The sequence below is a fragment of the Canis lupus genome, chromosome 13, assembly GCF_011100685.1.
Source record: "Canis lupus familiaris isolate Mischka breed German Shepherd chromosome 13, alternate assembly UU_Cfam_GSD_1.0, whole genome shotgun sequence".
Taxonomy (NCBI): domain Eukaryota; kingdom Metazoa; phylum Chordata; class Mammalia; order Carnivora; family Canidae; genus Canis; species Canis lupus.
The window spans coordinates 6,035,398-6,060,876 of record NC_049234.1 but is presented as its reverse complement, the minus strand read 5'-3'; the positions used below and the strand labels follow the sequence as shown (position 1 = coordinate 6,060,876).

The 25,479-nt window shown below is 42.1% G+C and overlaps 1 long non-coding RNA gene across 1 annotated transcript; it reads right to left on the bottom strand.

Moving 5' to 3' along the window:
- Nucleotides 1-15,307: 15,307 nt before the first annotated feature.
- LOC111098509 lies at nt 15,308-23,883 on the bottom strand. The gene is made up of 4 exons (XR_005368267.1): nt 23,712-23,883; nt 22,450-22,556; nt 22,245-22,299; nt 15,308-21,046 (listed from the first exon to the last, which is right to left on the bottom strand). It is a non-coding gene; the product is annotated as an uncharacterized LOC111098509 (long non-coding RNA).
- Between the last annotated feature and the right edge of the window lie 1,596 nt (nt 23,884-25,479).

Below are 25,479 nucleotides of genomic sequence, written 5' to 3'. Positions count from 1 at the left end.
AGTTAGGAGAACATAGCCCAAAGCCCTCAAAAATCTTGACAACTGCTTTCAGAGGTAGTATCTGTAAAAGTTCCTCAACAATTTTTCTTCCTAACTATTCCCTTACTTCTTGCCTTCCTTCATTCCTCCTTCCTTTGATTCCTTCATTCCCTCTTATATTTTCATCTTTCTTTTTCTCTTTCTCCACTTACAACCAAAGTTTTCATTTTAGTTGGCTTATCAACAGTGAGGGAGCAGTTTGAAATTCAGACCATTGGTTCCCAGATTTGACTAGTAAATTATGTCAAGGGACCAGTTCCCCCAAGCAGTGCAAAAGCACCTTCTGTGTTGACTACCAGGAAGGAGGGAAGAGAAGGATCCCAGGATGGAGTGGTTGTTGGTGCTGTATAAAGTTCTACAGTTCTGGGATCCCTGGGTGGCGCAGCGGTTTGGCGCCTGCCTTTGGCCCAGGGCGCGATCCTGAAGACCAGGATCGAATCCCACGTCGGGCTCCCGGTGCATGGAGCCTGCTTCTCCCTCTGCCTATGTCTCTGCCTCTCTCTCTTTCTCTCTCTGTGACTATCATAAAAAAAAAAAAAAAAAAAAAAAAAAAAAAAAAGTTCTACAGTTCTGAGCATTATGAGGTGCTTGGCATTGACCCTACTCCCAATTTTCAAGCCCCATTTGGAAATGCCATCGAAATCCAAGAGGACTTTCCTTCCATAACCTGTCTACATCCAAAACAATCCACAAAGGGTCATTTCTTGTCTCATGGGTTTGCAAAAGTGTATGAGTAATGGCACATTTAAAAAAAAATGTCGCAATACTTGGTGCCAAATAATTTGGGATGGATTTGAATCCACAAAGCTGCGGGCGAAACAGTATATGACAGGCTCATCAACAGTATCTTTAATGAGAAGGCTTTGTTGAACTCCTACCTTTGACAGAACTCCAGAACTCAGGTTTTAATTGCCCCAGGAGTTTAGAGAAGAGAGAAAATACTGGAGTGGGGAAAGTAAAGCTCAACCTGGCAGCAAGGGAAGGACTTTGCAGGTCGCCCGGGTTAAATATAAACATGTAATCCATGCTCTTTCTTAAACAGTTTTTTAGATAGTTCATTAAAGTGAAAAAAGAGAACATGAAATCATTTTAATAATCATTTTAATATCAACCTTTCCCTAAAACACCTATCTTTAAGAGTTTGGCATAAAGCCCTCCAGATTTCTCTCTGCCTATGCATATGCATATTTTTTAACTTTATTGAGGAACAATTAAAAATATAACAGTATATATTCCAAGTATACCACATGATAATTTGATATATTATATTATATTATATTATATTATATTATATTATGATTACCAAGACCAAGATCAGGAACATACCGAGCACCTTGCTAGTGTGTGTGTGGTGAGAATGCTTAAGATCTATTTTCAACAACTTTCAAGTATGCAATACTTGAAACTACAGCCATGCCGTATATTAGATCCTCAGCTTCTTATCTCTACACATATTTCTAACTAATTCACACCAAATATGCTGATTCTAAGCTGCTTTTATTACTTAGCAATATATCTTCAACACCACACCATGCTAATAAATATAAAGCTGCATTACCATTGCAGTGTCTGTATCACATCCCTGGATTTGTTTGCGTACAGATTGTTGACTGGTATATGTATGCTCTTGTAATGTATTTGCTTCTCTCTTCATTAATATGTCTGTGGTTTCTAATGTTTCACTTCTATAAAGAAAACTAGGATCAGCTTCCTTGCACATACATGTTTTTATATTTGTCTGATCCTTCCCTTTGGATACATTTCTAGAACTGCTGACTCCAAGGGAAAGAGACAGTTTACATTTGGATCCCTGGTACCAAATTGCCCTCCAGAAGGAATGGAACAGTTTATACACCCACCAGCTCTCCTCACCAGCACTAGGTGTTATCATTCTTTTCTCATCTTTGCCCATCTGGTCACTATAAAACAATAACTTGTTTTAATTTGTGTTTGTTTAATTCCTTGGGAATATTCTTCACTTGTAGGCACTCTTGCCAACCATTCTGCCTCATTGGTCCTAGTAAACTGCACCTCTATTCATTTTCCTCGTGACTTTCTCCCCTGATGCTGGATGGAATGACTGAGGCAAATTTCCACTGGATTGCAAAGTTAGTGAAGTTGTCTACAAAGTGTCCCCTACCCCATCTGCTACCCACAACAATGCCAGAAATAACTGTCTGTGTCCTTCTGCACTTGAAGTTGCCTCAAGCTTTGTGAGGCTGAAGAACAGAAGGTTTTCCACATTGGAAAAGTGATTCTTGAAAAGAAGCAAAAGAGGAGCTGGCCCATTATGGGGCTGGAGTGGCCTGTGTCAATAATCTCCGAATATTACTTTGAAAACTGATATTTTTGTTTAAACTGAACTAGAGGTTGGCTTTCAGCCTGGTTTGAAAGGCAGAAAATTAATCTGACTCTATCTTCCAGGTATGGAAACAGGAGTGCATAGGTCCTCATCCTACTACACCTATATGGTCACCTGCCTAGATGTCCTCCTTCCCATCAGTAAGGAGTCCACACAACACAGAGCTGCATCATCCATGCTCCTGGCTGCAAGGGCCCTTGAATCTGATGGCTCTCTGGATGTCCTGTCTGGGCTGCTGTGTTAGGAACACCTCCATACCCACACTCAGCTGCCGGGACTGCCTCCAGTCCTCTCAGCAAAGGGCACCATTATACTGCCCCATATCAATCAAGTGGAAGCACAGCAATATCTGGTCTGGGGGCCATTTCTACCCAAAACAAACAGGGATTCCATTAACACACCTCATCCCCCAGACTCAGCTCTTTAAAAGCTCAGCTTCCTCAGGACCTACGTACATATAACCTCTATCCCTCTGATTTTCTGCTGCTTTCCTCTTCACACAGCCCTGGGAATATTTATTCTCAATTTTGCAACCTACTTATCATGCAATTGTCTAAATATCTTCTTTCTTTCCAGGACTAGGCTTTGAAACAAATCCCAAGTATTGACTTCTGCCATCTGATCTAGGGATGGAAATTGCAGGTCTAACTGCCAAAATTAAGTGCAGACGTGGAAAGGGATAACAAGAAATGGGGAAGGAAGCATTTGATGTTTCACCAGTAAAAAGAGGGCATCTGGGCAGCCCGGGTGGCTCAGCGGTTTAGCGCTGCCTTCAGCCCAGGGCATGATCCTGGAGACCAGGGATCAAGTCCCACTTCGGGCTCCCTGCATGGAGCCTGCTTCTCCCTCTGCCTGTGTCTCTGCCTCTCTCTCTCTCTCTCTGTGTCTCTCATGAATAAATAAATAAAATCTTTAAAAAAAAAAAAAAAAAGAGGGCATTTCAGATGTGGGAAACAGCACAGCCAAGAAGCAGGATTAAGCTGGAGTCCAGAGTCTGGTCTTGATAGAACAGAGGTCTGTACTGTGGTCTTGCAGAATAAAAGTTTGGATAAGTGAGGCAGGGCAGGAACTTGGAGAACACTGGTAAGTAAGCAAGTGAGCTTTCTAGGTTAAGTAAGAGCAACTTACTGCTATAAAAGTTCCATTTAATTTGATTATAAGGTAGTTATTTACTATTTAAAGGAAACTAGAGCATGGTGCTAATGGACAAAATGCAAGGCTCCAAATTTAGATAGTCCTATGTTTGAAAGTGGATTCTGCTGCTTATTGTCTGTGATGTTAGGTGTCAGCCCAATGGGAAGAATAACACCTCTTTTATAAACTAGTACTTGCAGGCCTATGAAAGGACACATGCAAAGCAACTAGATTTGAAACATGCTCCATTCCTCCCTTACTTTCGTCTTTTTTTATTTTTAGTCTCAACGCTCAGACTAATTCATAACATGCCCTACCCCTATCCAAATCAATCTACTGCTAATATTCCTCAGGTTACTAGAAATGCATTCATGAATATGTATGAATTGTATGCATAAATTTGTGTGCTAGTGAATCACGTGTGTTTCATATCTTCTTCAAGGAACTCTTTATGCTTTTTAATATTCAGTAAGATTTATAAGAAATATCAATGAAAACACTTTCTAAACTGGAAGTAATGTCCAGGTTGGCATTACAAAGGTTCCACAGTATCATCTATTCTAGGAAAGCTCAAGCCTCCTGGCCTCATAATACTTTATCCCTCCTTCCAACCTACCACCCCAAAAGTCACCCAAGGAGGATCACAGCCAAGGACACCATTGGGCAGTAGCACTAGGGAGCAGGGCTTTAGGTAAGCCAAGCAAAGAGGCTGAAGCCCTGGCTACTGTGTGACAAGGCGTTTCTGGCTTGGCTATTTGGAAAATGTATTTTTCCATGGAGCCAGTGAGGTATCAAAGACTTGAAGAAGGTTCTCCCTCTAGAGATACCACCACCATGGGAAGACCAAAGGGTGAGGTGACTGACTCTGCTCCAGAGCAAAAGCTTCAACATACACACTCATATGGTTTACATTTCCTTCAAGTTCTCTCCTTGCCAGCAGAGGGATAAGAATACAAATAAGTTAGGGTCTGGGTCCAAGTATACTGAGTTCTGTTTCCAGGACAACCCACTTAAGGCGGTTCAGGCACATAAAAACATTAAGAGCAGCAGCAGCACTTAATTTGTATCAAGCAGTGATTTGGTCCCAAGGATTATGCCAAATGTTTTATAACCTTTTTTTTACTCATGTGTCACCACAGCCCTAATGAAATTAGTGCTGTTATTATATGTTCCTTGCAGATGATAAAACTGAGCTTTGGTGGGTTTATGTCACTTGTTTGTTATGAAGACAGGGACTTACGGAGCCTGGTTCCAACCTAGGCAGTGTGACTGCTAGTGGCTCCATGGAGCCCAGCCCAGCTCACAGCCAGGAACCCAGCATCCACAGCCCCTGGGCATCCTTGCCTCAGAGCCCTCACAAGAATGTATAGATGTGGTAAAGACCTGCTTCAGGACTCAGAACCCTAGAGCCCAGCCATCTCTTGCCCTTCTCCACATCTGAACACATGACCAGTAAACATCATTTACTTTATGGCTTGGCTCGGAGCACAGGGCTACCTTGGAGCAAATTTTGAGAGTCTCTCATAAGAAAAAAATGTCAGGATTCTCCTTTCACATCCTCATCACCTGAGGAACACAAACCTCCTGATATATCTTCACTATAGTGGGGATAAGATGGAAGGTATCTTGCAAGAGGATTTGTTAGGGCCATGTGGCTTCCCAAAAGGGTTGATGCTCACCATAGAACATCTCCCTGTCTTTGAAAAAAAATGAGTATTTGTATTATCCATCTCCATGAACTCTGATCTTTCATGAGGAACTTCACGAAAAAAGTCTTGGCACTACTCTACTACCCCTCCAGGAGTCTCTGGAGTTGGCTGTGTTTTAAAACAGACTCAACTCATTCCTTCTTTACTTCTCTCTACTCTTTCATCCACAATGACAGCTCAAGCTCAGGCTTCTCAAATTTCTAGTGTGGAAAGCTGTCAGCTGCAGTCAAGGCTATAGACTTCCTCATTCTGGTCCAGCCGAAGGAAGGCGGTGTCTTCTCAATCATCAAAATCATCACCCCTTAAATCTGACCGGACCATTGTAGATATTATAATTACTTCTGAACGAGAGGAATTTCATGAACTGATTGACTTAGGCCTGGATTTGTACCCATCCTTGGACTAAAAATTCTTGATAGAATTTTTTTTTTTAAAGACTTAGGCCAATTAAGGCCTGTTCCTGGAGACTGAAACAGGAATAGCTGGGACTGTTTTTACCAAACCATATAGCTACTATACATAGTCGTGATGGGGGGGTGGGGGGGAATGTTTACACCAACCCAAATTCTAATTGTAGTTAGGAGGGGAGAAGTACTGGGTGAAAGATGAATGACTGTCCACCAAAGTATATAAATATACCAAAGATTAACAATGGTTATCTTAATGGCAGGATTAGAAGTAACTCTTTGATCCTTATATAAACATGTAATTCTTATGTTTTGGTGGAAAAAAAAACTAAGATTATTTTTTAAAATATTTGAATAAAAAGTATTTGTCAAGAGCAGAGCTACATGAACAAATACCCAAAAGACGAAAATCCTTTAAAATGCCATACTATGGAAAGACAATAGTATTGCACTCAAATACAGAGAGAACATATTTCTTACAGTTTTGTCAATTGGCCATTTGAAGTGAACACATGCTAACAAAGAGGTAAAGAAGGACTACTTTTAAGGATCTACAAAAGCCAACCTCATAAAATGTGACATGGTTGGAGAATACTGAACTGCAGCCCAACAGCTTGGCAAGACAGATATCAATCCAGGATGAGGATGAAATGTAATAAATTAGCCAATATTTAATAAAACCTACTACATGCTAGTGCTTGTATGTCTGATCACATTTAATAGTCACAATAGTGCTTGGGGATAATATTATTCTCATTGAATGAAATATTGTTGATGCCCTGCATGTATTCCTTTGGCACTCACGATTATCATACACACGAACAGCGTTCTCCTGCAAGCACGTGACTTCTCTGCACCAGGAGAAGGCTGCAGGTACGTGGGACAGGCCAGAACTACTACAGAGTTAACAATTTAGGAGTAGTTTTTAATAATATAGAACAGTACATACGAAATAAATACTTTGTTGTGCATCAAATACTTGATAAATGAGTACTTGATAAATAGCTTTCTTGCCCTTGGATGGGTTAACTCTGAGGTACATCCTACATATACTGGGGTCAGAGGATCCTGGTGGGATCCAGTCTCAATTGCCCATAGTGCTGACCTGCTCCTGGACACACCTCCATGGCTTCTTTTTCCTCCTTGTCACTTCCCCATTACCTTTGTTTCCTAGAATCCCAAATATTATTCATACTCACATTTTTGTCTCAGTGTCTGCTTCTGAGAATATCCAGTCAAGACACCCATTTAAAAGATAAAGCAACTGAGACTTAACAACTTGCCCAAATCACACTACTTGTAAGTGAAGAAAGCCAGGTTCCAGGCCATACCAGACTCCATTTAATCACTATGCTAATGTTACCCTCAACAGCACACGCACCACTGAAGGTTGAGAAACTTTTTGTTTGTATGTGGTTGGACTGCTTTGTTATTTGAATGTGAATAATATTTCATCAAATTTTAGACACTTTTGATTGTAATATACACCAATATTTTAGGTACTTCTAAGAAAAAAGAAACATGGCTATGACTTAATGTCTTCTTAACATTTAACACATCTATTTTATTCTTATGGAGATAACTCTTTTAGTCTCCTTTGGACATAATATTTTAAAATATATTACATTTGGGTATACATAAAAATGAATGTACGATCAAATTTATTTATTTATTTTTAAAGATTTTATTTATGTATTCATGAGAGACACACAGAGAGAGGCAGAGACATAAGCAGAGGGAGAAGCAGGCTCCTCGCAGGGACCCTGATGTGGGACTTGATGCCAGGCCCCCAGAATCACGACCTGAACCAAAGGTTCTGCATCTGCTCAATCACTGAGCCACTCAAGTGCCGCCATATAATCAAATTTAATTGGCTAAAATATATCTTAAATTTCTTTATGGTCAAATATCCAATTCTTCTGAATCACTTTTAAACCTGAGGTCAATAATGTCCGTGATTTACCACATGACATCATCGTCTATGGCATGGATGGCATTGATGAAGTTGCTTTTTTTTTTCTCCGATGTTCCCTCATTGACTTCAGAATTTTCGTCCATGCTGCTGGCATCCGTTCTTCAAGTATTTCTCTGGTGCCTTCTTCTCACCAAAAGGTGTCAGGCAATGACAACTAGGAATTAGGCCTGACTGCTGCCTGGTCGTGATATCCATTATAAGACACATCATGACCTCAGATATGTTCACAATGTGGGAAAAAAATGTGTATCATAGATCTAATGAAATGAAGTACACGAATGGTACATCAAATCTCTGACACACAGCTACTATTACTTAAGATGGGATCAGAGTAGTATGTAAATTTTCCAAATGTAAGTCAATTTAAGGGAAAATTTTAAATTAAAAGTTGGACAGGTTGGGGCTCCTAGGAGGTTCAATCAGTTAAGCATCTGCCTTTGGCTCAGGTCATGATCTTAGGGTCCTGGGATCAAGTCCCATGTTAGGCTCCCTGCTTAGTAGGGAGTTTGCTTCTCCCTCTACCTCTGCCCCTCTGTCTGCTCATGCTGTCTCTCTCTCTCTCTCTCTCTCTCTCTCTCTCTCCCTCTCTCTCAAATAAATAAATAAAATCATTAAAAAGTAAAAAAATAAATAAATAAATAAAAGTTGCATAGTCAATACACTGATACGGCAAAAAGTGTGAAGATAGTCAATAACTGAACTTTGAGAAAACCAGGATTATACCATTCTTGACTTATGAGGGGTCCAACCAACAAACAGCAGTTTCTGCAACCAGCAGTGATGTAGCCTGTCTACTGCTCTTGCACACTCGTGATAACACCCACTAGGTTTCATTCCAAAGGCTCTCAACAATACCACCTACAGCCTTAAACAGAGCTTTTGGTTACTATTAAAAGGGTGATTAAAATTTGGGGATGGGGAGAAGGACATACCAAAATACCAGAATCAGAACAACTTAATAGACCACATCAGGTTGTAGTTCAAATTGGGATTAATGTTTGTGAATAAGAAACCATTGCTAGAAGCATTTACTTAAAATCAAATTTACTCTTCTTTTCCATTGGGCATCCTTTATGTCGTTGCAGGCTCTATTATTGGTGGTAAGATTAAATTTCATCACTGAAGCAGAATTTCACACCACGCTTGCCAGCAAAATATGTAGCCTTAGTACTTTCACATGACAGATGTTTCCATGGCAGAGGAACTTACTTAGACTAATAAATAGTTACGCTCATTATCCTTAATAATCGAACTCAAACAGAACCCCAATTAAGGGATTTTCTCATGGTTGTCCCTTCAAGACATTAACTCAAATTCAGAAACTATAACAGACATATGTTCAAGTTGAAATCTGAACACAATGACCACTAAAATGCACGATTGTTTAAATAAATCTGCTGCGATGCTTGAAGGAGGTAAGGGTCTGTGAAAGCAAATGATCCAATGTGTGAATGCTCCATCTGCCAGATCTGTTAAGGTCTACTACCTAGAGCTAATTAAAGGAAACTGAAGGATAGAAAAGAAGAAGATCGGGTGGCATGCCTTCTTCATGTTTCAGGTAGGTCCAATGTCGTAAACTCTTCAAGGCTCATGGGGAAAATGAAAACTTCGCATTTCCTCTGAGACTGTACTGGTTGGTTTTTGAAGATTGCTTCCCAGATCCTCCAGCTTATGGTATGGAGCACAACAAGGCCTAAGACTGCTTGACTACAGGATTTAGGAGTAAACGTTTGGTTATTTCTCCTTGCCTGAGAAGCAAAACAGTGGAAGTGGGGTGCTCGCCTTTTCTCCTCATCCACTGTCATCTTCTAGTCAGTCATCCAGATGGTTAACCAAGTACCATGATGATACAGGGAACCATCAGAAGGAAACCCCCCAATTTATCCAGGTAAATTCCAGCCCTTTCTACAAACTGTCACAAGTTAAGGGCTACGCTGTAAAGGGGAAGCCAAAAGGCAAGGCACAGTACCATCTCTAAGAGAGGACACTTGCTCCCTGGACGTAGTGGCTGGGTTGCTCTTCAACCATCCAATATCTGCCACTCCTTCTTTAGGTACCAAGCACCAGGTTTCTCTTTGCAGATTCACCTTCACAGAATCTGCTCTATCTATACAATTCCAGAGGAGCTGAACCATCTTCCCTTTACTGAGAACTACCGCCCAGACCCCTTTAACCAGGCCAATGTCTTCATCTCCTGGCTGCTAACCACTCTCAGCCTCCTACCTGGACTAAACAAAAGCCACCCAGGCAGAAGCTTAGGATCCTGCCTCTCCCCACTACCTCCAGAAGAAGCCCACAGCCAATGACTAATTCATTGACAGGGAGATGCAAAAGGTCATCTCCCTTGCCTTAAGGTAGAACTAATTCTGTGGTGCATTTCATGTCCCAGGGCTCCCATGGCTATAGCTATAGCCTGTCTCCTGCTGAGACCCCATCCTTGCCAAGGTTTTCCTGCTGTCTATCCTGCTTTCCTCATCATCCCAGTTCTGAAAATGTTTCTTCAATTCATCACTTGTGCAAGATTTCCTGTCTCAGTTTCTGCTTCTTGGGAACCCTGCCTCAGTTTTTTACTTCACCCCAGCCATCTCCCCTTTTTCCCCTATAGAAGAGCTATATCCCAAGGACAAGGTTTGAATCCTTAAGACAGCACTGTCCCTGGAATTTTTTTTTTTTTTTTTTTTTTGGTTAAGTAAGCTACTACTTTTTTGTTTAAATCAGTTTGGGTTCGGTTTTGAGTTGCTTATACTAAAGAGTACTAATGTATTAGAAGATAGGACTATATCCTGGTTCATTTATTCTTCATTTTATAAATATTTTTTGAGCGCCTGCTGTGTTCCAGCTCCTTTGCTAGGCCCTGCGGATATAATCATAGAAAAGACATAGCTCCTGCCCTCAGGTAACTCAGTTTTCAGCGACTACAATGGCAATGCAGAGTGATGAAATGTAATGATAAATGATCTGTTACAGGGACACACAGGACAAGTGATAAACTCCTTTTTATGGGCATATTGCAGGGAATAGGGGCACTAGTCAGGGAAGATTTCCTAGAAGAGGTAATATCTTATCTAAAAACTTAAAACAAACAAACACAGAAATCACCAAGGAGAAAAGCATTCCAGGCAGAGGGATCAGATGTACAATGAACAAAAGCAAGAGAACACAGATACTTCCAAAGGAGGCCAGAAAAATCAGTGTTGCTGGAGTGTGGGTGGTTCATCCTGCCTGAGTTTGTATTCTGCTTCCAGGGTTTCTCTGATCTTAGGAGCAGCTGGAAGTCTGGGGGGTGGGGGGGATACAGGCAGCCCACCTCCAGATACAGCCATCCAACCAATGGAAATGGAGTCGGTAGATACATGCTAAATCCCGTCCATGTGGGACAATTCTGAGGATACTACATGGATCCTCAAACATCCTTATGAGAGTGAACCCTACTTGCCCACCACAAGAAGCAGCTAAATAACAAATTGGGTCTTGACTTTTCTTTTTTCTCAATCTCACTCTCCTGATTGCCTCACTCTATCCCCTGGAATGATATCTCAAATAAATTACCTCCACCCAAATCAATGGCTCAGGCTCTGCTCTCTGGAGAACCCAAACTAAGGCAGCTGCATTGAACAATTTGGACCTGCTCCCAAGGGCAGTGGGAACCAATAATGGATTTTAAGTGAGAGAGTGACATAATCATCACTGGACCTTAGAAAGATCCATCTAGGCTGCCCTATGGAATATGAACCTGAGCAAGAAATGATGACGGAAGGGACTAATGGCAGTATATAGATTCAAGACCCAAAAGGAAAGTGGAACTGACAAAATGTAATGATTAACTGGATATGAGTGCTGAAGGAAAAGAAATTTAAAAAATGGTAGATGGAAAAAGAGCAAATTTTAGAGCACTCTAAAGAGTAATCAACAGGTAACTAATAATCTTCATGATCGCCTCTATTCATTTACTCATCCATTCAAAACTATTGTTTCTTTCATATGCCAAGTTGTAATGGATCTTCATTTTATTGTATAGTATCCACAACACTGTAATAGGTGCCAGAAAGAATTCACGTGTGTGCGCACATGCCCACACACAAATATGGTTCTTGATCTAAAGCAGTTTACAATCTACTCGCGGAGAGAAGGTACAGCAATAGTAAAGAGATGAGCAGACCTAAGGAAGGTAACAATTACAAGATAATATTATATAAATAATAATATAAGTTCTAAGGAGGTTGCCAAAACTAAAGAGTGATCAATGAAGACTGAGTTTTAGGGAATCAATGAGCATGAACTAATGGTTTATTTACTTATTAAAGCTTATTCTATGCCAGACAGAGCCTTCTTTGTGCTATATTATTTAATTGTTATAACAACCTTTTGCAACTGGCATTATTAATCTCATTATTTTTTAAGTGGGCTCTGTACTAGGCCTGAATTCATGACCTTGAGATCAAGACCTGAGCTGAGATCAAGATCAAGAGATGGATGCTTAACCAGCTGAGCCACCCAGGTGGCCCTGCCATTTTTTCATTTATTTTTAAAGATTTTGTTTATTTATTCATGAGAGAGAGAGAGGCAGAGACACAGGCAGAGGGAGAAGCAGACTCCTCGCAGGGAGCCTGATGTGGGACTCGATCCCAGGACCCTGGGATCACACCCTGAGCCAAAGGCAGAAGCTCAACCACTGAGGTACCAGGCGTCCCTCATTTTTACGTTTTTAAGGAAGAATTTCAAGACAGAGGAATAGTGTGTGTGTGTGCCCACACGCGCATGCACATACATGCCTATAGTGAGCCTAAAGGAAGTGGAGGATTTATGCCAAGGTATGATTTTAGAAGGAAGGAGAAGCAGCTGGACAATGTAAGGCCCACCATGCTTGGCTAGAGTTAGAATACAATGTTGTGATGGTTTATTTTATGTGTCAACTTGACTGGACTAAGAAATGCCAAGAGAGCTAGTAAAACATTATTTCTGGATACGTTGGAGCATGTTTCTGAAAGAAATTAGCGTTACTTAGTAAACCAAGGAAAGAAGATCCACCCTCACCAATGTGGGTGGACATCATGCAATCCATTGAGGGCCCAAATACAACAGAAAGGCAGAAGAAGAGTGAATTTCTTCTGTCTCTTCTTGAGCTGGGATGTCCATCTTCTCCTTCTTCTCAGGCCTTCATCCTTGGACTGAATTATACAAAAGAGGAGATTTAATATGGGATTTATTATTTTTTAAAGATTTTATTTATTTATTCATGAGAGACACAAAGACAGAGGCAGAGACACAGGGAGAGGGAGAAGCAGGCTCCATGCAGGGAGCCCGACGTGGGACTCAATCCCGGGTCTCCAGGATCACACCCTGGGCTGAAGGTGGCGTTAAACTGCTGAGCCACCCGGGGTTGCCCCTAATATGGGATTTAATATACAATTATAGTGGACAAGAAGTCTCACAATCTGCCATCCATAAGCTGGAGACCCAGGAAAACCAGTGGTCTATCTGTATATATACAATTGGTTCTATGTCTCTGGAGAACACTGACTAATACAGATGGGATACTGAAAAAGAGATATCATATACTCTCAGGACAATGAAAGATTGTTAAATATGATAATAAAATACAGGTCTAGGTGCTTCATGAGAAATACACTGAATTAAGACCAGTTGCTCAGGAAACAGACTATTAAGAAATTAAAACATATATTCATGAAGTCCCACACTGTCTGTATTAGAAAATTGGAGAAATATCTAGTGATCACTTTGGAGGGGGTGTAAAATAAAAAATAAGAAAATGTCTAGTTTTGGGAAAGATGATACACCTAATGGAATGAAGAAAGAGACAGTTTGGAATGACAGTACAGAGGGCAAGAGGATGGCTCTAGGAGAACATTCCAGGGTTCCTCAGAACAGGAAAACTTTTACTCCCTTTTACCTCACCTCCATCCACAAAGTGGGATGTCTTTGTGTTGTAAGAGCCCTGTGTATGTTAGACACACAATGAGTGACTGCTGAAAGACTGGGTGAATGTGTGAGGAATGATAAAGAAAAATGAACACTGCTTCCACCCTCTTTTTCACTATCTGGTTACTCCCAATTTTGGGGTAGTTCCTTGTAGAATGGGGGAAAATATATCAAATCTGGAATCAGAAGTTTTGATTTCCAAATCTTGGTTTCTATACTTAACACTCTTAGTTTATGGACAAGTTAAATATTGTCTCTAAACTTCAGTTTCATCCTCTATAAAAGGAAAATAGCCACCTTTGTCCTCCTGCTTCAAAATACTGTTAAATCACATGTGTTAATTGGGCACATAATACCAAGTACTTGAATCACTTACATGGGAGTGTGTCTTCCCCATGGGGCATGTCAGTTTACTTTCAGAATCTCTCTCCCCTTTCCCTTCTCCCTTTCTTTCTCCCTCTCTTCCCACCACCCAACCCAAATCTTCTGGATGTTTCCAGTAGTTGTGTTTATCTGGAATCATAGCCAGAATCCCCCCTTTAAAAAGGGCAAAATCATTCCTCTCTTCTACCTTCCTCCTTCAATAAACTTGATAGCTAATTACAGCATGAGAGCACTTAAATAGTACATTTAAAGAAAGACCATTTAGGACGCATTTATTCCAAACAATGAATTAACAAAATATGAACAACAGGAGGAACAGAGAGGATTTACTTTCCTCGATTCTTACTTCATTACACCAAACAAGTATATTCAACATAGATCCATAATCACAGAATGTAGCCAGGGCTTATAAAGTCACATTTTTACTTAATTCTCATACTCTTTCTTTCTTTCTTTCTTTCTTTCTTTCTTTCTTTCTTTCTTTCTTTCTTCTTCTTTCTTTCTTTCTTTCTTTTCCTTTTCCTTTTCCTTTTTCTTTTTCTTTTTCTTTTTCTTTTTCTTTTTCTTTTTCTTTTTCTTTTTCTGATAAGTAATGAGAGAATGTACTTTGTCTCTTCTAATTTACCCACCCCTGGATTAAACTCTTCTAAGAAAGAGATTCCATCTTGCTCACTCGTAGACCTTTAATGGCTCCTAGCAAAATTCTCTACTTAAAATAAGCATTCATTTAGTACATATTTATAGAAGGAATGATGAATGAAAGAATTAAAATGATTGTCATTTCACTAATCTATAAAATAAACACTTAAGAACAGAGGAATGTTGTGGACTCTTTTCCTTGCCTTCTGGAAAAAACTCCATGAGATTTTACAAATCTGTGCACTGCATTTTCAAGCTATAAATCTCATGGCACTCACCCACATTGTGAAATAACGTGGAGAATATCTATAACGGATATTTCTACACCTTCATTTCAACATGCAAATTCAAGAGTGAGCAGGATCCAAGAAAACTTAAACTCTCTGGGTCCTACCACTGAATTGAGCTACATCTACACATACATGCAGCTTGCAAGCCTCAGAGGGTTTGTTTGCAAATGAAGATTAAATTCTCTTGGTACAGCTGGAGCTAGGAGGAAGATGTCTGTGGCTGGAGATGAGTGCACTGGAAAACATGTCCGGTCCCAGTTAACGCTCTTTGTAGAGATAATGACAGGTGTTGCAGACTGTTGAAATGTTGGGCCACCTTACTATGTAGGTCTATTCTATACAGATCGCTTTCTAGTGATGGTTAGAAACTACTTACAAACTCTGATGCTTGTCCTACCACTGCCCACCACAACTCTGCATGAGATCCTACAGGGGGGACCCATCTATTTTAGTCTCAAACTGTACATATTCCATCCATTTATTCAATGGAAACGAGATATGGTCTTTGTCCTTAAGAGGCTTAAAATTAATGAAAATACTGTTAAAAAAAGAAATGCCCCTGAGAACAGTTACATGTTAGGCTGTTATCTATACCACTTTGCCACTTTGTGTTTTGTTGTGTTTTTGTCTCCGAAAGGAGTAAAACTGCCTCCGGCTCCCAAAATACCTTTTCTGGATTCTTTTGCCTGCAGTTTGAGGTTTGTAACACCAGATGGCATAATTAAGCCTCACCCGAAGTACAAGTTAAATTCTCATAGTTTGGAACATTACAAAGTAAACAAAGCATGGCTGAACACATGTCCCTTAAAATATAAAATATAATTTATTAATATAAGTTGAATAAAGTAACAAAACAATCTTCATGTGGAATAATTAAATATAACAACAGAATAAGAAATCAGCAATCCTGTCCCACATCCTTTGGGTAGACTCTTAGTCTCCTGGACACACTTATTCTTTAATTTTGTTCATTTCAAAACTTCTGGGTCTTTTCCAATCAGGCCCAAGTCTTTCACTTTTGGGTCTTTACTACCTGATACTGGTTATTCTGTGCTTTTCCATCTATTTCCCTGGCACCCAATGCTGTGTCAGGTTGCTACTCTATCAACCAAATTATTTTATTAAACTCTGTCTCAAAGTAGGACTTATATTCTCCATTCATATTCAAATCCTGACATTTTCTGAATCTAAAACATAGACTCTTAAAACAAGAGTTCTCCCCTGGGGACGATTTTGCCCCCCAGAGGACATCTGGCGATATCTGCAGACGCTTCTGATCATCACAACCGCAGAGGGGAGAGAAGAGGGGAATGCAACTGGCCAAGGCAAGGTTCCTGATAAACATACTACAATGTACAGGACAGCCCCACTGCCAAGACTACGCAGCCTCTATTATCTAGATGCTGAGAAACTCTGACTTACAAGAAGCTGAGGCCAGGAGGGCGGGGGTGGCGGACCTTCAATTATAGGAGTCCTCCTAGAATAGATCTGCATGTGTACAACAAGTTTCTTTCCTTCATGGCAGATTTCCATGTAATAGCCCAGGTGAACTGTCACCTGTCAGAAGCTTAGCTTTTAAAGACTAAAAGTCACAACATAGTCCAAACATAACCTCACAAATACCATTTTTATGCAGACTGGAACCTCAACTGTTTCACACTTTACAAATAATTAGTTGACAACTAGCCAGGAACAAGATACAATGCCAGCCATGTGAATGAAGCCTCTAACTGCAGAGGTGGGAAATAGCAGCACACACATATTGGCCTTACAGTTTGCCTTTGACAATGCTGAATTTCATCTGAGCTCTGCGTGCCCAGAAAGGAGCTACACTTAAGGAATCCCCTCCAACCCTATTGTATCCCAAGAAAGGCCAAAGCACAAAGCCTACCTCCCACCCCCTGGCTCTGCCCTCATATACAATCCTCATGATTGTATATGAGGGTAGAGAAGATTTGGACCAGACTCATTTGTGTCCACATTTTCTCAGCACTTCTTGTTCTTGCCTCTAGAACTCCAGGTTTTCTCTCATTCCTTTGAGACAGTCCTCTCCAATAATGGTTTCCCTACTGGGATAGCCTAAGTGGCCATCCTTGGTGGTCTTTCTCACTCTCCTCTCTGTCCCCTGGTCCTTCACTGTATTTTAGGCAGCCGGGCCTCAGGGCTGGTCAGAGGAAGATTAATATCTCCAAATCTTCTTCAGGCTAATCAATCCACACAGGGAGAAAGAAAGGAGTTGGATTTCACGTTCCCATCAGTCTTCCAAGATGGCATTGTGAAATGTTGCTTTGGCAGACATCAGTTGCTGAGGTGTTTGTACGAGTGTCCTGCCCAAGTCCAGATGTTAGGGCTCTCTTTTCCACACTACCACTATCCTGCTAGGTTATGAGTCTTCCATTCCTTCTGTTTGAGGGTGGAGCGGGGTGGGGGCTAATGTGCAAGTCCTATGGGATAATCCACTGATGAGGTGAAGTGTCTGGATGAACCACCCTCTCCTAAGAGTTGTGAGGGACACAGCTGGCTGGGTATGTGGCAGGTGAAAGCTCAGCTCCCAGGGGTCCTTGGCATTTACCACCTTTCAAGCTTTCCAGACACTTCCCTAAAACAGCCTCCCAGGTCACTCACCACAAAACTCTTACCTCTCCCCTTTAATTCAATTCTCTTTCTAATCTTTATTACCCAGTGCCAACCACCCTGCCTTTTGGTGCTCAAAGACCTAGTCTGGCACTCAAAATAACTGAAAGCTAACTCTTATCTTACACTTCTTCACTGGAATCCCAATTTTCCCCTTGAAATCCCAATGCTTTCTAGTCTACCTTAGCCAGACAAGGGAGGGTGTCAGAAAGCATGGCAGGAAAGTAAGAAGAGCGTCAAGAGTCATGCTAAGTGAAACTTGACACTAAATCCTCCAGAATTCAAAGACCAATAATCATTCACCCAATGGGCATTGGCAAGTGGGTCGATAAAAGGTACTAATAAAAAGAGGGAAAGATGATTTCTAAAGTTTTGAACCAGGGTAACTGTGAGGAAGTTGGTGATGTTGGCAGAAACGGGTAGGCTGGGAGGGGAGGGGAGCTTAGGGAAGATGAAGAGCAAGTGTGAGTTGTGTCCAGGACTTGTGAGGTTGAAGTGATGGGAAGACAGCCAAGTGGACCATCTTCTACACTGATGGTCTGCAGAGTTAGAGACCAGGAGCTGCAGGTGTTATTGCTGAAGGCCTGTGTCTAGCATCACACATTAGTAGCAGTTGTCCAGAGATAAATAGTAAGAGGGAGTCACAATTGTTAAAAAACAAAAACCACCCACACCTCAGAGGCAAGAGTAAGATGAAAATCCAGCAATGGTGACAGCATTAACTAGAAGGAAAATGAAAGAAGCACTTTTTCACAAAAGCCCAAGATCTTCCATCAAGTCGGAGGAAGGAGTCCCCCATGTACACACACTGCAGAGAGATCAAGGTGAAGGAGTTTGAGAAAAAACAAACACTTGCATTTGATCATCAGAACATTACCAGAGCCCTCAGAGAACAGTTGGAGTTGGGGACGTAGAGGGTTAACTGCACCTCTGATCCTGCTTACCCTGACAAGCTCTGGCATGTCATCCAAGGACTTTGGGAAGCTCCCAAGGGCATCATTATTTACAAGGGTCACCATCGCACAAACTTAAAAACAAGTTTTTAAATCAAGTTTTATATTTGCAATTGGATTTGAAGAAAACCAAGTGTATGTATGATGGGAAACGCACTGGATTCAAATTCCCAATCCTTGAATCAATTGATATTCTGGTTCTGCCACCTACCAACTGTGAGAACTCGACCACGGTGGTCACTTTGGTCCTTTATTTCTTCATCCATGGAGGGAAATGGGATTATTGAAGAATTAACACTTACTACGGTTTTTGTTTTGTTTGGCTTTTTCACTCTAGTACAGCATACCTGGGCAAGGTATTTAATATGTAATTGCCATAGAATATTGAGTCAAACTAGTCCATAAACATGAAACCGAGACTTTTATACTCCCCAATTCCACAGGGAATGACAATTCCCTGTCTTTGGGGCTTGGAATAAATAAAATGAAGAAGCTGTGCTATCCTTCACACGCAGAATGTGCAGACCCAGGAGGGAAATAGATCCTTTGGAACAAAAGTCCACTTCTGACTGAATAATTTCGTCCATGCTTTTCCCGCTGGGATCCCCAGCTTCTCAACTAGGGTACATCCTCTACTGTCCAAGGAAGCATGTCTGAAGATACCTAAATAAGTTTAGCAAGGCATCCTGGAACATCAGTTATGTTTGGATTTTGAGTCCGAGGGTGGGGTATTTTTCTATTATTATACAAGGTGATTATGGTACAGAATTCAAAATGTACATGACGTTTGAGATAAAGCCCAGGACGTCAAGGTAATTTCAAAGTCATAGCAGCCATTGGGGCCGCATAGGCTCAGATTGATCGAATTTTTTTTTTAACTCCTCTTTGCTGTTATATGTGAGAAAGTCTTTATAGCACTATTACTTTGGTTTTTTTTCTCTTCTTCACTGGTGAAAACATAACTGTAAAGTCCATTTTGCCTCTACTTGGGATCGATATTCAGTTTTACCAGCAGACTTCTGTTTCATTGTTAGTCGCCTATGTCATACCAAAATAAGCTCATCTGATGCACTTATTTCTGTATTTGTCTTATTCTGTTTGCCTTTTGTAAAATCTTATAAATCTCTTTTAGAATATGGGTTGCACCTAACTTTTCTGGGACTTCCAGGCAAGGTCCACACCTCTATCTCTCATGCAATAGGCTATCAATTAGATTGAACCAAATCAAAGACTACAAAGGCTGACTATTATCATTATTACAATTCCCATTTTAAAAATAATACTATCCTAGTACTTTTTTAAAGTGCCATCTCATTTGATTCTTACAGAAATTTAGTGGGATAGGTCAAAACACAAGCCACAGTTAGAATGAGAAACCATATCTTCAGCACACTTTTCATTTGGGCAATTAATCCAAAAATATTTACTGAGCACCTACTATGTTCTAGACCCTCTTCTGGGCTTTGAGAAACACAATGGACACACTCACGCCCACTGAGGAGAGAGAGAGAGAGAGGAGAGAAAGCCTAGTGGAGAAAGAACAGGCATATAAAATAAGTAAGTAATCACAAATGCACTAACTGCTGAAAGAAGTTCAGTGAGCCATGAAAGAATCCAAGGAGGCTCTTCATTTGAATTAGTGAATATTGGCTTCCCACCTGCTCTCAACAAAATCTCATCTTAGATGCCTCTCTTCTAGTGCCCTGGGTCCGCTTTATGTGAGAAGAAAACATGCCTAGGAGAGAGCTAGAGCTGAAACAGTGCTGGAGCCAAATATTGGGAGCAAGTATTTGTCCAAAGACCTCTTTAAAATCTCAACCTGTCTCACAGAGAGAAAACAAGGTCCAATACAACCTTATTAACATAAGGATATGCTTCTTCTTTATTATCTCGTTTGCCATGGGCTTGAATTTTGATGGGGCCATTTTCAGGGCTTAAACACTTGATGGCTACTTATAACCAAATATAATGGCACAATTGTGTTTAGGGTTAATTTATGGATATTTAACATAACTGTTTTTAGGGTTAATTTATGGCTGTTTAACATAACTGTGTTTAGGGTTAGTTTATGGGTGTTTAACATAACTTCAGGTCTGGATTTCTCCAAATTCACTTGCTGTTTCATTGGAGTTAACCTATAAGAACATCAAATCCTGCTGGAGTAATCACAAGCAATGCGAATAGCCCCATAGACTTATCTCAACCCTACAGATCCCTTGTAATACACAGCATGGTGACCAACGATTGCCAAGGACAGTTTGACAGGTATTTTCCCCCTGCAGTCTTGTTTTAGTAAAGCTTCAGTAGTAGGGACTAGCTAAATTTGATTTTTTAAAATTCCCCTGGCTTTTCAAAAGGACCCTTTCACCTTTATTTCCTCTGGCAGAGAGTGACTGCCAAATGCATGCGTGCAGTTGGGCCAGAGAACTTCACGTGGAGCCCACCAGGGGCCGCTGTTCTGCAAGCAGTGACACCTTTAGGAGCGGACTCGCCTTCCATCTCCGAACAGGACGAAATTTCTGGTGGATGCAGCAAAAATACTCCTTTCAAAATATATTTTCCAACCTCGAAGGCACCATGCTAAGAAAAAGAAGACAGACACAAGGGCCACACATCGTACGATTTCCTTTATGCGAAAGATCCAGAGGAGGCAAATCCGTAACAGATTCCGGGTGGCCGGGACTGGGGGAAGGGGGCGGGGCCGGGCCGGGGGTGGGGCCGGGCTGGGGGAGGGGCGGGGCCGGGACTGGGGGAAGGGGCGGGGGCGGGCCGGGGGCGGGGCCGGGACTGGGGGAAGGGGGCCGGGGGCGGGGCCGGGGCGGGGCCGGGGGCGGGGCCTGGGGCGGGGCCGGGACTGGGGGAAGGGGGCCGGGGGCGGGGCCGGGGGCGGGGCCGGGACTGGGGGAAGGGGGCGGGGCCGGGACTGGGGGAAGGGGGCGGGCCCGGGACTGGGGGAGGGGCGGGGCCTGGCCGGGGGCGGGGGCGGGGCCTGGCCGGGGCCAGTGACTAGTAGGTTCATGGTTTCCTTTTACGGCGATGATAAAGTTCTGGAACTAGATAGCGATGATGGTTGCGCAACATCGCGACTATATATAATGCCCCTAAGTTGTACTTTCAAAATTAAGTGGTAAATTTTGTGTTATGTACATTTCACCCCAGTGGGGAAAATTATTTTCCAGTGTTTCTTGCCCTCTGCTATCTACACCTGTCCTGCTCCGTATAAAACTCTTATTGTAGAGAACATACACTGACCTGCTAAGAAACAACATCAGTTCTGTGAGGGGGGTTTTTGGTTTGTGTTTAGTTCTGTGTTTGTTGAATCATTCTCCCATCCTGGAGGAGCTCCTGACCCGAGTCCCGTGCTGGGATACTTCTGGACTGTCTCCACCTCACACCCTCTCTGCCCATCCATCGCTCCAGCTCTGCTGCAGCGACCGTGACCTTGCTTCGGCTGTTCGGGGACTTTCTCTGCCACCTCGCAGGGCCCCTGATGGGTCCCGCCCAGCCTGTGCTCAACCGGGCAGTGCTGAGAGTTAGGCCTTGATGGGCGATGCCACCTTCCTCTGTCCTGGCCAGGCAATCCTGAGGTACATTTTGCATGACTCCCCAAAGACTCCAGTGGGATCTAGCAGAGCTCCAGTCTCTCACAGCCCAAACTCAAGACCAGACCGCACCCCTCGACGGTACCCCCTCCTTCCTATTCACTGTCCCCAGACGCCGCCCCACTCCTATTCCCCGGAGTCACTTCCCAGAGCAAATCCCAGAACACAAGCTGTACCTTCAGGATCTGCCTTCCTGAGGGAACTTCCAGAGGCAGTTCTTCAGAAAGCCCACTGTTGACAGGAAAGAACAGATGGAAGAGGGTCACTGAGGCTTTCAGCTTCTGAGATAGCTCCTCACCCTAGCTGTCAAGCTAAACTCACCTTCTTTCCCCCACTCGCTATCACATAATCTACAATCGCACACACGCCCAGGTTCCTCACCTGGTGTGCTGGTGGTGAGAAGCTGTGCTGCCTTGAGGTCAGGGGTACTTAGATGGAACCTGAGGCTTCACTCTTCCCACCCCCTGTGTGACCTGGCACGAGGGTCTCTGCAAGGGAAGGATGCAGGTGGGTTAGATGATTATGTCTTCCAAACTTGCTATAGAGTCAATAATTCCCTCCTCATATCACAGATAGTCCCCTTCTCCTCTGCCTAATTTTTTTAAAAAGATGAACCTAGAAGGAGCACAGGCTTTGACAGCAAATGGATCTGATTTTGACTGCTTTGTCCTCCAGTTATTAGCTGTAGGGCCTTAGGGAAATTCTTCAACCTCTTTCTATCAGTGTTCTTATCTATAAAGTGGGGTCATAAACTTGCTTGCATGAGGTTTAAATGAAAATGGAGGGGGATCCCTGGGTGGCTCAGCAGTTTGGCGCCTGCCTTCTGCCCAGGGCGTGATCCCGGAGTCCCGGGATCGAGTCCTGCGTCGGGCTCCCTGCGTGGAGCCTGCTTCTCCCTCTGCCTGTGTCTCTGCCTCTCTCTCTCTCTGTCTTTCATTAATAAATAAATAAAATATTTTTTAAAAATGGAGCTATGTGCTCACCTGTTGCCCATACTCAGTGAAGATTTATTTCAGTTTTTACCAGGGTAAGCTAATGCACACCTAGTTCTAGTTTTCTTTTGAGGTCCATATTGAATACTACTTCTGACACAGAGTCCTTCCTGATACCACTCCTCTTTTTCCACCTTCTGTTTTCTTTAGCTTCCATAATATTTCTTGTGTTGACACTTGACACATCTAAAGTTTATCTTCCTCTGCCTTACACAAGCACAGTGTGTCTGTGGTACCTTCTCCATTCTTTCCTTTTAGGCCATTGCAGTTACCTTGGGTGAGAACTCTATCTTGGCTCCACATCTCTGGCACCTGTACTTAGAGCTGCCTCCTTGCGCATGCCCATGGTGACATTTGCATTGTGATGTCTGGGAACAGCACCCTGTAGACTAGTGCAGCCTGCAGACCTGCCTGCAGTGATGTTTTGTATCTATTGGACTCTCCAGCAAGTATGTGTCAGATTAACCTTCATGGTCCTCATATTACTGACATATAAAGCAGGGTTTTCCAGCTATAGAACCTATTCCCAAAGTACATTATACAGCACAGATCAAAATGGAGAAATCCAAGTGGAAGGGAAGGAGGGGAGAGGATGGACCCTGATCATCCCAACACCCCACAAATCTATCCCCTCAACCGTCTTTGATGCACCTCCAAGGAACTGTTGGACTGGATCATCTCTGGACTTCTATGCAGAAGTGGCGCTCACTGCCTCCTTCCTTAGTGTCTGGAAGGCAGTTCCTGGTGTGAGTTCAGGCGGTTCTCTGGGGCAATGACAGGATGTGAGCCGAGCAGGGCCTGAAGACTTGCTGTGGACACTGCCTTCCTCTTCCCTGGCATTGCACAGATGAAAGGCATGAAAAGGGAGGGATGAAAAGAAGCTCAGGAAGTGACCATCCTATGTGTGGTGTCAGTAAAATTATAACTTGAAACTTGACAAAAATGAAATTGAAGGCAAGTGAAAAGGAGACCTAGAGGAATGCAACTCCCCCGTCTGAGTGGTGGGATGTAGGTGTGCAGATGTGCCTGCTGAGTGCAATGTGGGCTGGAGCGTTAGGATTCAGTCCTGGCTGCGCATAGTGACAAATCCAGCATCTAGTGGCTTATCCAAATAGAGGTTTTGCTTTTTCTCACATAACCACGAGTCAGGAGGTAAACACCGTAGGCTGGTGTTCTGGTTCCAGGATGCTGCCGGGAGCGTGCGCTTGCTTCTCAGCCGCCTTTGACATTTGCCTCATGTCCTTTTCCCTGTCACTCTGTGCCCCAATTTTGGCATTGTGTCTGTGTTTAGCATTAAGAACAAGGAAAACAGAGACATTTCCATCAATGTCTATCCCTTTCACCAGGAGGGCAAAGGCATTTAGTTACTGAAACCCCTTGATTCCTTCTCTCTAGTGTCTTCTTCAGAATCCACGGCACATTTCTTCTAATATTCTTACTCATGATAATCTCACTGGGTACAAATCCAAGCAGCTCTCTTTACTGAGCAACTACTGGGAGCAACTGCTGATAACCACTTCACATTCATTATCTGCCTCTTGCATTTATTCAAAATTATTTACTGAATGCATTCTGTGTGAAAATAGTAAAACTTAGCCTAACTGCTAGCACAGTTCATCAGGACCCAGAAGATTTACATTTCTAAAGACTTTCACTTGAGAAATAAGCTATGAATGAGTTGCAGGGCCTTCCCAAAAGTTTTCTATCCTGAGATAATCTGAAAACAAACAAACAAACAAACAAACAAAAAAACAAAGAAAGAAACAAGCAAAAGCCAGGGACATTCTCTGGGGGAGGAGGAGTTGTTTTTCAGATGTTATTTTAATCAAAGACAGAATTTTCAGTTATCAAAACTGACCCAAAATGTATCTAATCAGAACTGCCAACTATCACAATAATTGCAACTATACATATCACTTTCTCTCTTTATTCTGAGACCCAGTAAATCTGAAAAGTGGGCTCCTTTGCATATGTTCTACATTTGCAAAGAATAAAAGAAAAAGAATAGAAATCTTCATTCAGAACTCCGACATTGTCTGTGTACTTTTTTCTTTGATACATGTGCCAGGAATGAACAAAACAGCCAAGGACACTGCACTTGAGAAACATACCCAGTTGAGTACTAAATTCCATCTACCTTGTGGTATGTTTTTCATGGAGAAAACATAATCTTATTATTTTATATCTGCACCTTTTGTATGTCACTATTAATTAAAACATCCTAGGTAATAGCATTAGCTGACTGGACTTACACAGTCCCAAAGTACTTTTAGAGGTATCCAGGATTTAATCCACACATCGATTACTGAGCTGAGTGTCATTAATCTAATTTTACAAATGCAGAAACTGAGGCTTGGGGAAGCTTAGGGATGTCCTAGGATCGTGCAGCCAGTACTCAAGGAAGCTGAGATTTGTCCCT